The following is a 15509-nucleotide window of genomic DNA, read 5'->3' as shown; positions in this document are numbered from 1 at the left end:
TTTGGATATTGGTGGTGTTTGTCCTCTAAGTGAGCCGTTTCTGAGCAGTTATTGGGGGATAGGCTGCAGTTTTCTAGGAGGTTGCTTGTTTCTTAAAAGATGTAGGAGAAATTTGTTCACTCTCCCACCTCATCTTTTGACCTGTGGGAGCACACACATTTCAGGTGTGTTCTGAGGCACTTAAATGCTCTTGTCAGAACAGAAAGGAATAGAAGGTCACCTGCAAAAATGCCGAAGGCATCTCACATCTTGGCTGAGGAACTGAGAGTCATGAAAACTTATGTGTCTTCCATGAGAGTAGCTGTGAAATGATCTGCTGGAGTGAACTGTCAGAAAATGAATCCCTGTGAACGAGGTCCTGTGATTCTGAGTTCTGCTTTGGAAAGGACATCAGAAGTGTTGGTAGGAAATAGACAACAGGACAAGGAGGATGTATGAATGCCTTCTGTGCACAATAACTTTTTTTTAAAACACTTTGTACTATGGAAGACTGAAGTGGTTCGCCTTTTTTTCTCACTGTTTTTTTGTCTTTTTCTTTTTTTCCATATAAGCCATTTAGCTATGGAGCGGTTGATATTTGGTCACTGAAAATTTGGGGGGTTGGCAGCTTGTGTGGACCATATTCTAGATTCTGCTTCCTCTTGATTTTTAACAAATCTTGGTTTTTCTCTGGGTCACTTTAGAATATTTGTTCTTGGTTGCCCTCATGACCAGTCTTTTTGGTGCAGACTACATTCTGCACTTGAATGCACAGTTCTTTTGATGCTACTGCATGGCTGAAAGTGAAAAATTAGGAAAATAAGTGAGTTTCTTCTTTAATAAAGTAGCAATACAAAAGAAAAGCAAATACAAGGTGCTCTCTTAGGAAGGTGGTGGTTATTTCATGAAAATGGTGTTTATATGATGCATAAATTCTTTTAGTATTTAGTCTGGAGACAAAGAACTTGACAATTAAGAGTCGTTTCTTCTCATGTAAAGAAGAAATTTCTATTTTATTCATTTTGGAAAGTACTGTCTGGACAATGGAGAAGGCAGATCTGGCACTGTGATTGTAACATATTTGCATGTTCTGTGGATAAATAGATATGACCCCATTTTCTGTGTTCATCTTGGAACTTCAGAAGCGTTAAAAAATCACTGCATTCCACAAAGGATAGGTCTGTTGTTTATGTTTGTTTCTTTTTATTGACCATGCCAAGTTATATCCATATTTTATGCCCTTTTCATGTTGTTTCTTGCTGGTTTTTGGTTTTGTTTTGTTGGTTTTTTTCTCCCTCTGGTCAAGCGCAATGTTTTCACGGGTGTTGAATGTAACTTTAAGGAAACAAGCCTTTCATGCATTTTCTTTGCTGGTGCTCCATTCAGGGCTTGGTTGCTGTGTTTTGTTTTCCTTGGGCCCTTCCTCTGGACTGTACTTTCCTTAGGAGCACAAGTCCTGAGGAAGGGCAGCTCAGTTTTCCTCTCATTGAAGGAGGTTGGGGAAATCAAAGGAGCAGCCAGGACATCAAACACAAACACAGGAGCCAGCTCAGGCCATTTAATCACATTCTGCTCAGCGCCGCCTGAAACAAGTGTGGCTCCTTTTTCATGGGAAAAGAGGTTTAGGCTGAGGAAATGCTGGGTGTAACTCAGTTCATCCAGCAAGAAAAAAGACTCATTTGTGATTAGCTCCATATTCCACAAACTCTCATATTTGAGATGTGTGTGTTTATAAAATTTACATCTGTGTTCTCAGCAGCTGAGAAGTCACATATAATAATAAAATTTATTTTCAAACAGTCATCTTCTGCTCCATCTTGCCTTGAAAACTGGTTCCCTGGCAGCTGCTGTTTAGTCAGAAAACAGCTGTTTTGGAGCTGGATGGATCTCATTATTATTGTGTGGAACACTTAGAAATACATTTCTGTACATGTGATAAGAAAGGACGAATTTCAAACAATTTAATGAATGGCATGTCTGGTATACTCGGTATTTTCCATTGAGTGATATTAATAGAGGAGCTACATCAGGAGCCATCCCAATGATTCTCAGCTCTAATTCAAGAACAGCTATTTGAGACCATCACCCTGTGCTTGGTCTGTATAAAAACAGTACACAATGTAAGGATTTCACTGAGTTTTAGGCATGCTGAAATTAAAAAAAACTAAAATGCTGTGTCCAAGGATTCAATGAACGATTCAGAAAAGTGTTTTTCTACAAAAGTTCAGAGGCCTGTGGAGAAACACATTGTACTTTCCAAAGGTGTGGCTGGCTGCTGCTGACAGAACTGTCTGGTGATTAATTTAACTGATCAAGATTGAGGGACAGAGAACTAAGGCAGTGAGTTAGGCCTTAAAAATACTGTAGTTGGGTTTTTTAAAATTTTAATGTATTTTGTCTAAGCTCTGTGCGACACTTGATAGATTTAACAAGGCATTTCAAGTTGAATTTTGATTTTTAACTGTGGGTTTTCTGTCTTCCAGCTATGTGTTTGAAACAATGCCATGAAAAGAAGGCATCTAGCCAAACACTGGTTGTCATTTTACAGTACTAAAAAAAAAAAAAAAAAAAAAAAAAAAAAAAAGTAAATTTTTTTTTTACAGAAATTGTTTAAATTTTAACCAGAAATTGTTAAGCTAGTGTTTAGATAATTTATGAGTAATTTAGATGAGGGGGGAAAAGAAACTCTATGATTATCAGACGGTGTGGGATTGCAGACTTCAATCTAGACCGGAAGATTGTGGTTATCCCTAAAACTAGGGCCTGGAAATGAGAGTAGCTTGATGTGAAGGACTCAAGCAGGGTACTGGGGCTGGCATTCTAATCTTAGTTTTAAGAAATTAAGCATAAAATATGAAGGCTATACAAGTTTAAAAGACCATTTGGAAGAGGGAGGAATTGTTGGATTTTGCCAGTTTGTTTCAGAATTACCAGGTCTGACTGCTTCTTGACATTGCTTCTTTATGGCTGTGCATATGCCCAGGTAAAAATATGTGCACAAAATTATGATCTAAGTTTCCTACTCAATTATAGCACACCAGATGTGCTGTATTTGTACCACACAACTTTTTCGTGTTGATGTTAAATGTTTACACCTTATTCAGACCATTTGTGACTGCCAGTGTTGTGTGGGAGCAGTTCTTCTCAAATGTCTACCTCACATGCTCAAAACTTTTATTTCTGATCTTTAGGAATTCGTGGCTTTCATAAATGTAGTATGATTTGCGGAGAACAGTTCAATTGCCTTTTAACCTTGGGGGTGAACTACTTGCCAGGGTTTCTGTTGAATTGGTAAGTTTTTAGTCAGTCCATTTCAGCCTTCTTTCAGTTGATTTTTCTGGAGCAGACAGAACAACAGTGAAATTTGTGCCTTTGAGTGTTACAGTTGCTCTGTGTGTTGACTTTTACCTTAAAGCTAATGATTTTCAAAAAAATTCAGTGTTCATCTGAATGTTATGGTCGGATGGTAATTTGATATTCTCCCTCTCCATCCTCTGCGTAGCTCTCTCCACATGAAGAACAGCAAGGCCTGGAGATACAAGTTATTTTACAGAACTCACAGAGGCCCTTGTATTTCCCTCATTTATGTACATCACTATTCTTTCTGCTAAATAAGTAAACTGGGCATCAGATCCTGTTTTTTTGAATGTGTATTTATTCTTCAGATTCAAAACCACAGGCCAGGCCTTGGAAACACAGATCATTTTCAGCTACAAGTTTGGTGATATGGACTAAAATTCCAAGTATTTCCAGAATTCAGATGTAGTGGTGACAGTAATTCATCAGTTCTCATCATTGCAGAGAAGAGGGAGTGTCTGCCTAGCCATGTGCATTTTTGTTTTGTTTTTTAATTTTTTTTTTTTTTTTTTTTTTTTTTTTTTTTTTTGGCAGCTTCTTAGCAATCTTGCCCAGGGGCAAATCTTAGTGGCAACTGACAGGAGTTTTTGAGTCTACATTGTTCAGGAAATTGTAGAGCTTGAAGCACAGAAATACCAAGTATTTCTGTAAGTATATGAGCAATATAGAAATACCAGAGTTGAACAAAACTGCAGAAAAGTGTTGCATATTTACTTTATGTAAAAAAAGTCTCTAGTCACAGGATTTTAAAATGTACCAAAAAATCCTGCTTGTGTATACAACTGCTTTTTGAGGCATCAAAGGGATGGCACACCAAGAGCTGCTCCTGCTGGCATTCTTTGTCCCTGGAGGTCTGGTTTTGGCAATGAGTAGAAATAGAAATGCTATCACTTTCCTAACTAAGTTTTAATTATTTGCTTTAATTAATTGTAAGCAGAGACCACTTTTAGCCAGCACTAGTTAGGTTTCTTCACAGATTCTTATTGTTCCTTTGTGCATTAAATCACTGCTAACTTAATTTTGCTAAAACTAATGCTGACAGGCTTCAATAAACAAAGCCAAAGAGAGGTGAAGATTGGCCATCTGGGATCCTAAATTCATGGCACTTCAAGGATTGTTGGAGTAACCAGAAGATATAGAGGAGATGAAGGCCTGGGAAGTTGGTGACTCCCTGAGAAAAAGATGATAAAAGAACTAAAAATATGGGCCAAAATAGTATGAAGAATAAAAATCAATAACCAACAGAGGAAACAGCACTAATTAATGAATTATGTAGTTTGGAACCTTACAATAATTTCACTGTTTGGAAAAAATGTATAAGTGAGTGAAAAAGCTTTGCCTCTTCTTCAGTGTGGAGGCTGAAAATATGACCACACTCACAAACCCTGGCCAAGAACAAAGCCAAGCCTGACTTGCTAACACAAACAAGACAGTGTCGTCGACAGCAGGTCGTATTTTTCCTGACATTTTCATAGGATTTGGGTAACAATCTTATTTTTGACAAGCCCAGGCAAGGAAGAGGCCCACTCATGCCCAAGTACACACATGAGACCTCTCTGCGACCACCCAGGCTGACATGTGGTTGGTTTCTTAGAACATGTGAGAAACTACCTCCTCCACCAGTTCTGTAATTCTGTGGGAGCAAAGAACTTATTTCCTATCTCTGCTACAGCAGTTAAGTGTCAAACATATGAACAGCCACAATAGGGACCAGGGATTTTATCTTAGATACATGGATATTCTTCCCTCTCACATTTCCATTTCCTCCTGCTTTAAAAAGTGTGAATATCCACCTCCTCAGAGTGAAGTTCATAAACCCAGCCCTTTTCTTGAGTATAAGGCATGCCTGTGCTGCAGCTTCAGTTTAGTTTAGGTGTGTAAGCTTAATTTATTACACATGGGAAGAATTAAGAAACACACTCACGTAGTGAGATTTTTTGCTGTTATTTAGTTTTGCAGTGCACTGCCACTCATGAGTTCTTCTGTAGGTTCAGCACAAAGACCTTTCAGCTGTCATCTGCAGATCTCAATCGAATGTGTGACTGCTGCTTACAAGTCAGAGCAATAAAATCCCATATAAGAATCCCATGGCCCTTTCCAGAATGCTGACTGCCTATGCCTAGTTATGCCAACAGTTTATGTACTAAAGGATTGTATGAGCCTAATTGAGCCTTTTACACTACTTTGTCCTGTGGAATTGAAGATGGTAAACAATATTTATGCAAGTAATATAATATTTTTTTTAAAATTATGATGATTATTGTACTAAAAGGCTTCAATCAAACCTGTGTCTATACTGCACAATATAGACAGTTATAACTGAAGTCCCTGCTGCCTATACCTACCTCAGGTCTTACCATTAGTCAAAAATCTTGGTATCAGATGCCACAAGACATTGGAGGCTCTCTTTAAATAGCCAGATTTTCATTTTACTTTTAGCAACAGACTGGGGGCTCTGGCTTCCTACACCAGTCTGTCTGTGCATGTGTGGTCAGCCTTCTCATTAAAAGACAAGGGGCTATGAAAAGGTAGAATTTAGAGAAATTGGTATAGAACTATATACTGTGATAGGCTGGATTGTGAAGACATTTTGGATTTCTTCCTTGGGATTTTTAATTCAAGTTATTTTTTCATCTGGATTTGAAGCTGGGAGTGACTTCCTTCTGGGATTGTGCACATCTGTCTTGTACAATTTACAATGCTGGATGATAATGCTGCCTTTTTAGAAAAGAGACAGGACTTTTGTTGTACCTTGCACTTACTGTGTAATTAGTCAGTGCAGGTGTTATCTGATAGCTTCTTAAAAAAAAAAAAAAAAAAAAGAAAAAAAAAAAAAGCTACAAAAATCTAACAAGTGTACACAGCACATGTAAATAATCCCTGCCAATAAAGTCCTCCAGAATCAGTAGCCTCAGAGAAGTCATGGATGAGTGCTGCTACTACTTTCTCTCCTGAGAGTTTGCTCATTTGGACAAGATGCTATGCAGTCCGATGGCTTTTCTTGCAGTGTTTCCTGGAGAGCTCTCATTTTGGAGTGAGAGTAGTCTTCTTCTAAACCACCTATTATAGTTGTTAAGCCTTAAAGTCAGTGCTGCCCTGTTTATATTTATCAGACCCCTAGAGATCTCTTTATTTCTGTCGATGTCAGTCATTTTACCGAGAAGCCGTACAACCATATCTGAAAAGTAATGTCAAATAAATGTGGTTCCAGACCCCAGTATTGGCTATTGCTTTAAATCAATCACCAGCTTAAATCTGAACTGAAAAAAGGGACAAAAAATAACCCCAGATAAGCTTATTGCAAGAAGTGTTGTCTTACTGATACAAATGTTGAAGAGAAAGGTTTTCTTTTTAAAACATCTATTTTCAAAATCCCCAAACTCAACAAAAGAGAAGAAAAATCACTGAGTTTAACTCAGTATAGTCTTTGATCAGCACCTACATGCAACTGGAACAATCCTGGATGTGCTTTGGTTATTTTCACATGTGAGATTCTGTTGCATGGCCAGTTACACGCACCAGCTGTCACAGAAAGCACCACTGAGACAGACACTTAACACATGACAGTACAAAATGTAAAAAGAAAAAAAAATCACTAAAGTAAACTAAAACTCAAGTCACTGTACAATCACCTTTCTTACAGAACAAGATACGATAAAACGAGGCATGTATAACTACAGCATTAATGAGATTTCTAACATGGAACTTCAAATACATAACTTGCCTTGTTTTCAGGTGTGGCAGTCCTGATACAGCATTCAGAGCTCAGGAAATGCACCCTGGCTTCAAGCCAGCATGAAATAGAGTGAAACATTCTCCTCTAAGAGACATTTTCTTCAGCTGCCTGCAGGAATTAATGCCAATTTGTGGAGAACGCTTTCTGAGCATGAGGTGTGGTTGCCTGGGTTGGCTCATGAGGTCACTGTGGGAAGAGCAGCACAGTTCAGTTCTGCAGTTCTAAGGGGATTAAAAACAATCCAAGTATTTTGCTACAGGGCTTGTGCCTTCTCGACTATTTGCTGTGAGTGATTCAGAACACAATCCCATTGAGCTGTGAAATACCATCTCTGCAGAGACTGATAATGTGATACGCGTCCTCTATGACTCTTTTTCCCCCGTTTTTTCCTTTCTTAGTTTTCATTTGCAAGAGCACTTTAGAGTATCCTACTATGTGAGCAGTTTATAATATCCCACTTCAGAAGATCCTACTAACTGATCTTTCAGCTCTGATATATTTTAGAATTACTCATATATACTGTTTGGATGCTTGTCCAAGTAGAAAAGAAAACATTTTTCAAATCAACTTTTTTTTTTTTTTTTTTCCTTGATTCAAAAAGGACCTCTAAAATGTTATAGCTCAAATTTATAAAACTAAAGAAAAATAAGCAACTTTTCCTTTTTGTTTTATGTATTTTTTTATTTTCTCCATATATTACTGCATTAAAAATAAATAAACTTCTGGAATTTTTTTCATTAGGAACTAAAGCAAAATACCTGAAGTGCTACAGATTGCTAAAAAGAAAAGGAATAACTCCCATTTTTGTGCCATTAGTGCCATATAATGAATTCTTGAACTTCAGCTTTTTTAATATACTTTAAATCAAGGTTATATATAAAAGATACAGTAACCATTATTTGCCCCTGTAAGAGAAGTTTTGACAATGGCAGAGTTTTAAGTCACCCTCCTGAAGAGGTGGTTCTGCAGTCCTGACAGGATGGAAAGGAAGGGCTCTTCCCCTCTGCCTTTCCTCCCCCAAAACACACTTTTCCAAAGCAGATTAGCTTTGAAAAGCAGATGTTCTCAGGTGTACAGACAGAACAGAAGTGGCTGAAGAACAGGACCATGGCTAATAGAGGTGCACCCACAGCCTCATCCTGAGGGCCCCCCCTAGCAGTCCTCATGGCTGCTCTCCAGCTGCTCCATCTCCTTCTCCTCATACAGGGGCACGCTGGTGATCTCCAAGGCATGGAGCCCAGGCACTGCCCTGCCCCTCACAGCATGCAGGTAGCTCACGCCGTCCCTCAGGTGGATCTGGAAGGTTCCGTGCTCATTGCCGTGGGAGATGACGTAGCGCACACGGTGCTTGAGGGCCGGCAGCAGCTCCAGGATGTGCTCCTGGCTGCCCAGCCTGGATATGTCCACTCTCACCTTCAGGGGACTCTGTGTCAAGGTTTCCCCAGCTCATCTGCTCCACCTCGAGGAGGAAAGCGTGTTTAGAGTGGGAGAGGGGAATAATCAGGATAACAGTTAACAGTTTCTACCTTGATTCCATACAACACACTCTATGAATCCTAAAGGCATCAAACAGGCCTTACAAGGACAATGAACAGGAGGCTCTGACTTCAGATTATTTTGAGAACCTGTTTAACTTGATGCTTGCAAAGAGGTTATGTGTTAGAGTGTTAGAAACAAACATTTGAGATCACTTAAAAAATCATCAGGATATCAGCAAAAGCCAGATTTACTTTTCAAGGCCAAGGCCTAAAAAGGATTTCTTAGATTGCACTGCAGCCTAGAAAGGAGGAGAGGGGAATGCACCACCACAAGAAGAACACATATGCTTACTGTGTTTACACACAAGACCCACAGTCTGTATGTTCTTATGACCAACAGAAACAACACAGAAATGCATTTCACAGCACTGCATGGAAATTCCCTGAAACCTTCTCTGAAAATTCCATACTGTACCAGTATGTAATGCAACTAATAAAGCGTAGTGAAAATAAGGAAAATTTTTGGATAGGAGCAAGTAATGCAGTAAATACCTGAACCCCATAGACGATGATGATTGAGAAGTGTTTCTTTTTTCACATGGATGTTTATGAATGTCACTGTTACTGCCTAGAAAGTTCTAGAAACTGAGAAGGTTAATGGTATTCTGAAAGTGTAACAACAAGATGTAACAATTACAAACTAGATATGAGTTCCTGTAACTTACACTTATAAGGCCACAAAATGCAGCAAGAAAAAAAATTAATCTTAAGTTTAATTCTCTAAAAACTTCATCAATTCTGTAAATATTAGACGCCCATCAGCCAGGTCTAATCCCTCACCTCTATGCACAACTACGGAATAGACACGAAGACTAAAATGATCTTCTGCAAGGAGATATGTTTAGCTATCCCAGACTATAAGTGCTGTCAAACCTCCTCCTGGCAGAAGAACATGCTGAAGACATGTCTAGTTTCTCATTTCTCTGTAATTAAAGGAGAATTATTCCCCTGAATGTACTCTCAGGAACTAGAACACATCCCACACTACAAAGGAATCTTGGCAAGCTTTAAAAACCTTCATCCTTTCACAGCCGTTGATGAGTTTCTTATCAAATTATTACTGCCAGCAGGACCTAGGTGAGGCAGGGGGAGAAAAGAGATTCTCACCATTTAATCTGACCTGTTTGAACATTCCCTCCATTTACTAGTGGTGTCATATCTCTGAAAATACCTCGAAAAATATTACAGTGCTTTTTTATGCTGGTACATACAGTGTTAGCACTTCTCTTCCTGCTTTTTTGAAGTAGCCATTGATTTTGCACTCGTAACACACTTCAGAGGGCAAAGCATTCTCTTTATCAGCATCTCCATCCAGTGGCAGGTACTGGCCTTTGTTAAATCTCATCCCTGAGACACAGTGTCTGTGGTATGAAAACGTGTTTTAGTTACTCCCTGCAGTTTTATGAACTGTCTCTGCTAAATGAAGTGTGTGCAATTTGTGCCACCAATTTGTATCCCTTTCCTTTCCCTGGTGGGAGGGCTGTGCATTAATTTCCTTCACATTAGAGTGGCTTACTCAGGGAAATGCAAACACTGGCTGAAGGCTTTTAGCCTAATGTAATTTTAATTTACAAATTTTACAAAGAAACTGAACAAAGTCAGCTTGCCCTGAAGTCTGGGGACTACAGAATTTACCCATTGTTCTCTACCACAACGTTAATTTGTGTTTAATGTATCGGATTTATAAGTGATACTTAAGCCCTTTAATTATCTCAGTACACATGGTACCTCATCCTTATGCATTATCAATCTCCACTGATTGATCCATGAAGGAATTCATGTGCTGATACTGGGTGAGAAAGCAGAACTTGTTGATTAATGTTATTTATATGCTACATTTAAAATTAATGTCATGTTGCACGTACAGACATTTTACTTTTTTCCTAGTTTCTGGATATTCTGCACAAAACTAGAAAGGACTTAGCAGCTTGTCATTCATTTGCACCTCTGCACCTTATCAGTGTGTCTTTGGTGAATGGCTGTGTGGAGAAACTCACCCTTGTCCAACTCTGTAATAGCCAGGTGGGCAGCCACAGTGATAACCACCCTCAGTGTTGGAGCAACCATAATTGCAGGGGTTCTTGGCAGAAGAGCACTCATTCACATCATGGCAGGCATGGGAGAACTGGTCATAGGAGAACCCAGATGGGCAGACACATCTGCAACTTCCCAGGGTGTTGTAGCAAGAAGCAGAGCCACAAGTGTGAGGATTGGAGCATTCGTTTTCCTCTGTGTTCTGGGTTGACCTGCCTCCTATCTCATATATCCCATATCCTGGATACATTGTTGTGTCTGGCAGCTGCCCCTCCCTCTCTGGCGGGGGCTGCTGGTTTTTTTAGTTTTTTCTGCTGGCTTGCTCTCTGCTGTTTGGCTTGCTTTTGCTTGGCCTGCTGGTTTTTTTTCTCTGCTGTTTCTCTTTTCTCTTTTTTTTCTTTCTCTCTCTCTCTCTGTTTGCTGGCCTGCCCCTGCCGCTGGCTTTTTCGCCGCTTCTGTTTGGTTTTTTTTCCTTCCTTTCCCCCTCGCCCCAAGGTTTGAACCGGCTCCGGACCTGACCTGACCTGAGAAGCTGGTGAAGTCCTGGGTCTGCAAGAGAAGCTGAGTACCCTTCTTGACAGTAACACGGTTCCTTTTCCCACTTTGGTGTTGGGGAGTGTTCTTTTCATTGTCAATAAACCGGTTTTTTCCACTTTATCTCCAAGGTATTTTTCCTTCTCGAACCTAGGGCTGGGGGGAGGGGTGGTGGAGGTTTTGGTTTAGGGGACTCCTTTTAGAGGTTCTTCCCTAATTTATTCCAAACCAGGACACTCTGGTAAGCAAACACAAAAATATTGGTGTTTTCTAGTCTGAGACAACAGGTCAGGATGAGGCAGCTAACAAATCAGAATATCTGCAAGTCCCAGGGCTCCGCTATCCTTGACCTCATCATCCCATAAAGACTTGGTTTCTGAGAGAGAAAAGGAGTACCATCTTCACTTGTGGGTGTTAAGATACAGAGAAATGTGACTTGATTTGGTCTGGTTTTGAAAAAAAAAATTAAAAAAAAGGAGAAAAATAAGGTTATGGCATGAAAAGTCATTATTTTGGTAGTTGGTATCATGGTTATTTTATTTCTCTAACCAAGGTATTTCTCTAAAACCTGTGGGTTTTCCATGCCAAGTTATCCTCATCTCAGTTTTCCTCACTGCAACCACTAGTGAATGCTTTGCCACTCCTGCCTGCAGTCACTTGGAGGGAGATTCTTTTGAGGATTATAATTTACAGAAACTTAAGCTGGTTTGGGGTTTTGTGGGAGCTGTTCATTGTGCATTTTGTCACTTTCACTCCAGTCCTTTGCTTTCTTTGCTGAAGAGCAGTAAGTATTAAGTCAGGAGTAATCATGGTGATTGGGACTTCAGAAAAACTAGCTGATGTGCTACTTAATGTTAAAATGTGTAGAATAAACTGATTTTTATGTACAGAATTGGGACAGTAAAATCAGCCTAAATGGAATGTACAGTAGTGCTCAGAGTCATGCTCTCATTATGATACCGCTGACAGAAAACCATGAAAGCAAACCTGAAAAGGTAAATATTTTGTATTAGTCTTTGTGAACAGCACTGGATGACATTGTTTCTGTGTGTATTGGTTTTTGTTCAAAAAAGAAAATCCCACCTTTTGTTTTGTATATGATATAACTTAGTTCATGAACCACAGAAAATAAGTGATGGATTGAATGAGCTAAATCTAAACAGAACTCCTGAACTTCCTAATTTGTCTCATTCCCTGCACAAAGAACTAATGCTGGCCTTAAGATTGTATTTTGGACATCGGAAACACTTAGTGGCTTTTTTTTCTCACCATTTGCTTTAGATGCTATTCTGTAGAATTCTTAATAGTTTTTTATGCTTCTTTTGTTTGTTTGTTTTATGACAGGTATGGTTTTTTAATGCTTTTTTCCTCAGCAGAGGTATTTACACTGATACTTTCAGGAATTCAATGAACATTCAATGATAGGAATTTTTCACAGAAGAAACAGGTCAGAATTTAGACCTTTCTAAGAAAGCTAACTGTCATAGTGAGTTTCAAAAGGCTGAGCGTGTTTTCTTGCTACCTCCTCTCATTGACTTACGCTGGGATTAGTAAGCGTATGGAAGGAAAGGGAGACAGACAAAAAAAGTTTTGTCTGCACACCCTTTGCTCTGCTCATTCTTGCCCTTGCCTGGTATTGTCCCTATAAACACTCTGATACATTTGCTCTTTAAATGCATTCTGTGTTGTTTGTCTCCTTACCAACACACTGATTCACTGGTAGTGCTGGATAAATTCTTCTGGGCACCCACATCTGTATCCACCCAGGATGTTCTGACAGCCATGCCAGCACCTATGGTTTCCATCACATTCATCCACATCTGTGCATTCAGGAAGGAAGCAGAGCATGACACAGGATTACACTCACTGCCAAACACTGGTGGATTGGAAGTTTGTTATGACCCAACCGTGTGCTCTGGCAGCACAAGAAGCAAAATCTGTGCTGGGCTGAGCCCCAGTGCGGGCAGCAGGGGAGGGGGATTCTGCCCCTCTGCCCCCTCAGCTCAGACCCCACTGCAGAGCTGCCCCAGCCCTGGGCCCAGCACAGCAAGGAGCTGGAGCTGCTGGAGCCAGACCAGAGGAGGCTCCAGGATGAGCAGGGGGATGGAGCAGCTCTCCCACAAAGAAAGACTGAGAAAGCTGGGGTTGTTCTGTCTGGAGATAAGAAGGTTTCAAGGAGACATTAGAGGCCCTTCCAGTGCTGAAAGGGGCTACAGGAGAGCTGGAAAGGGCAAGTAATGATGGGACACAAGGAAGAACGGCTTTAGGCTGAAGTAAATTTAACCTGGATATATGGAAGAAATCCTTCCTTGTGAGGGTGGTGAGGCTCTGGCACAGTTTCCCAAAGAAGCTGTTCAGGAAATGTCTGGAAGAGTCCAAGGGCAGGTTGGATGGGGCTTGGAGCACCCTGGGACAGTGGAAAGTGTCACTGCCCATGGCAGGGAGTGGAATGAGATGGGCTTTAAGGTCTCTTGCAATTAACGTCATTTTGTGGTTGTAATACTTATGATAGACGAGCACAGTTTTAAGATAGAAGGATCATGCAGGTTGTTCTTTTGGAAAGCCTGGCAGTCAACTAACATTCATTTCTTTTCATCAGTGATCTGATTTGAGCTGTTGAGCCTTTCAGTACTCAAATTTGGAGAATAAACACTATTCCTGGTAATCCACACATTGTTGTTTTAGTGTAATGCTTAGAATTTGAGGGGTTTTGTAATTTCAGTTTTGAACCAACTACTTAGGTATAAGCTTCTTGTTTCCTGAAACATATTGTAGTGTTTGAATGTCAAATTTGGATGTCTTTGCAATTGAAAACAAAAAGCACATAAAAACTCTCTGAGACAAGTGTTAGTAAAAGGAGACAGCCACAACCATTCCACCCTCCAAATTCTAAAAACTCAGACATCTTAAATTTTATCTGCTTTAGGAAAGAAGGAGATTGTAAGTGACCTAATTTTTGAGGTACAGTATGCAAGTCTTGTAGAAAATAAAAAAAAAATGATTCTTTGTTTTTTAGGCACACCAGGACATATGCACTTTATGAGAGGCTCTAAATATCAATTCCTGTTTTAAATGTTTTATCAGAGGCATTAGTACTTGAAAGTCATAAATTTCTTCATGTATGCTCTTGCATTTTTAATTCTCAGCCGCCAGGTGGCCTTGTACTGCCTTTTATTTTCCTCTTTGATCAATACCTGAGGTCTACTGAGAAGTCTGGGGCGCTAAAGTACAGATTTCCTGACTGAGGCTTCTCCTTGGGCCAACAGAGAGAGATAAAGCTCATCAATATAATCTGCATTTTAACTGTAATAATTGACTTTCTGAATGCAGTGAATTGGCCTTCTCAGGGTGTAACTCTGTGGTAGGACAATCAAGTACAGGAATTTGGAATCTAATCTTAGTCCACCCTCAGGTGGACAATTAAAATTATCCAGAATGAAAACTGTAGAGAAATTCTGTTTAGACACACAAAGAAATATATGTTAAAAAGCCCCACAGCTGCTAGACTTTTAGATGCAGAAACCTATGTGAAGTCGAAATGGCAGCGTGAAAACAACTGTTGAAGAGTTCAAGTAGAGAGTCAGTCACCTTTTTATCCAAATTTCTGTAAAAATTATTCAGGGCAGTATGTTCTTGCATATATTTTGTTATATTTACAAATAGTCTAATACTTTCCAATTTCTTCTTGTAATTGCTTTTACTATGGCTGGTGCTCTGTTTTCTCCATCTTTAACATCAAATGGTTCACTAGAAACTGAAGGATTTGAATCATAAAATAAATCTGACTGATCCTAGTTACCTTCACAGTTTAATCCAGTAGAATCCAGAGAAAATCCCCTTTGACATACACAGGTAAAACTTCCAGGAGTGTTTTGGCAAATTCCTTTTGATCCACACAGTGATGGATGAGAACCACATTCATTGTTATCTTCAAAATACAGAGGGAAAAGGTTGGTTTGCCTTGTGGCATGATGTTAGACATGTTCATATAATATAAAAATAAAATGCACAGAGGTGCAATGTTTTATTTTGTAACTTTTCATTTTTAAACGCCAGATGAACTGGAGACTCATGCAGAGCTATGAGTAATTAATAAACTGGAAGTGCTAGTGGTAGTTGAGTTGTGATATGAGTGTGGAAGAGCAGGCATGTAATTGCTGATATTGGAAAAATGCTGCCTTTTTGTGTTAGCTGAACTGAAACAATTTCAGTTGGCAAGATTCATACATTTGCTTAAGATCTAAAGACATCTGTATCTACTAAAAAAAGAAAGTGTAGTCTGGTTTTGGCTAACTACATTTTAAATGAGATTTTAATAATTCACCCTTTTG

The 15509-nt window shown here is 39.4% G+C and overlaps 1 pseudogene; it reads right to left on the bottom strand.

Annotated features, from left to right (window-relative positions):
* Window positions 1-7923: 7923 nt before the first annotated feature.
* Window positions 7924-15509, bottom strand: part of LOC136373922 (fibrillin-2-like) — a 94445-nt pseudogene continuing 86859 nt past the window's right edge.

Source organism: Sylvia atricapilla, chromosome Z (assembly GCF_009819655.1).
Source record: "Sylvia atricapilla isolate bSylAtr1 chromosome Z, bSylAtr1.pri, whole genome shotgun sequence".
NCBI classification, from domain to species: Eukaryota; Metazoa; Chordata; class Aves; order Passeriformes; family Sylviidae; genus Sylvia; species Sylvia atricapilla.
This window is presented reverse-complemented; position numbering and strand designations above follow the sequence as displayed.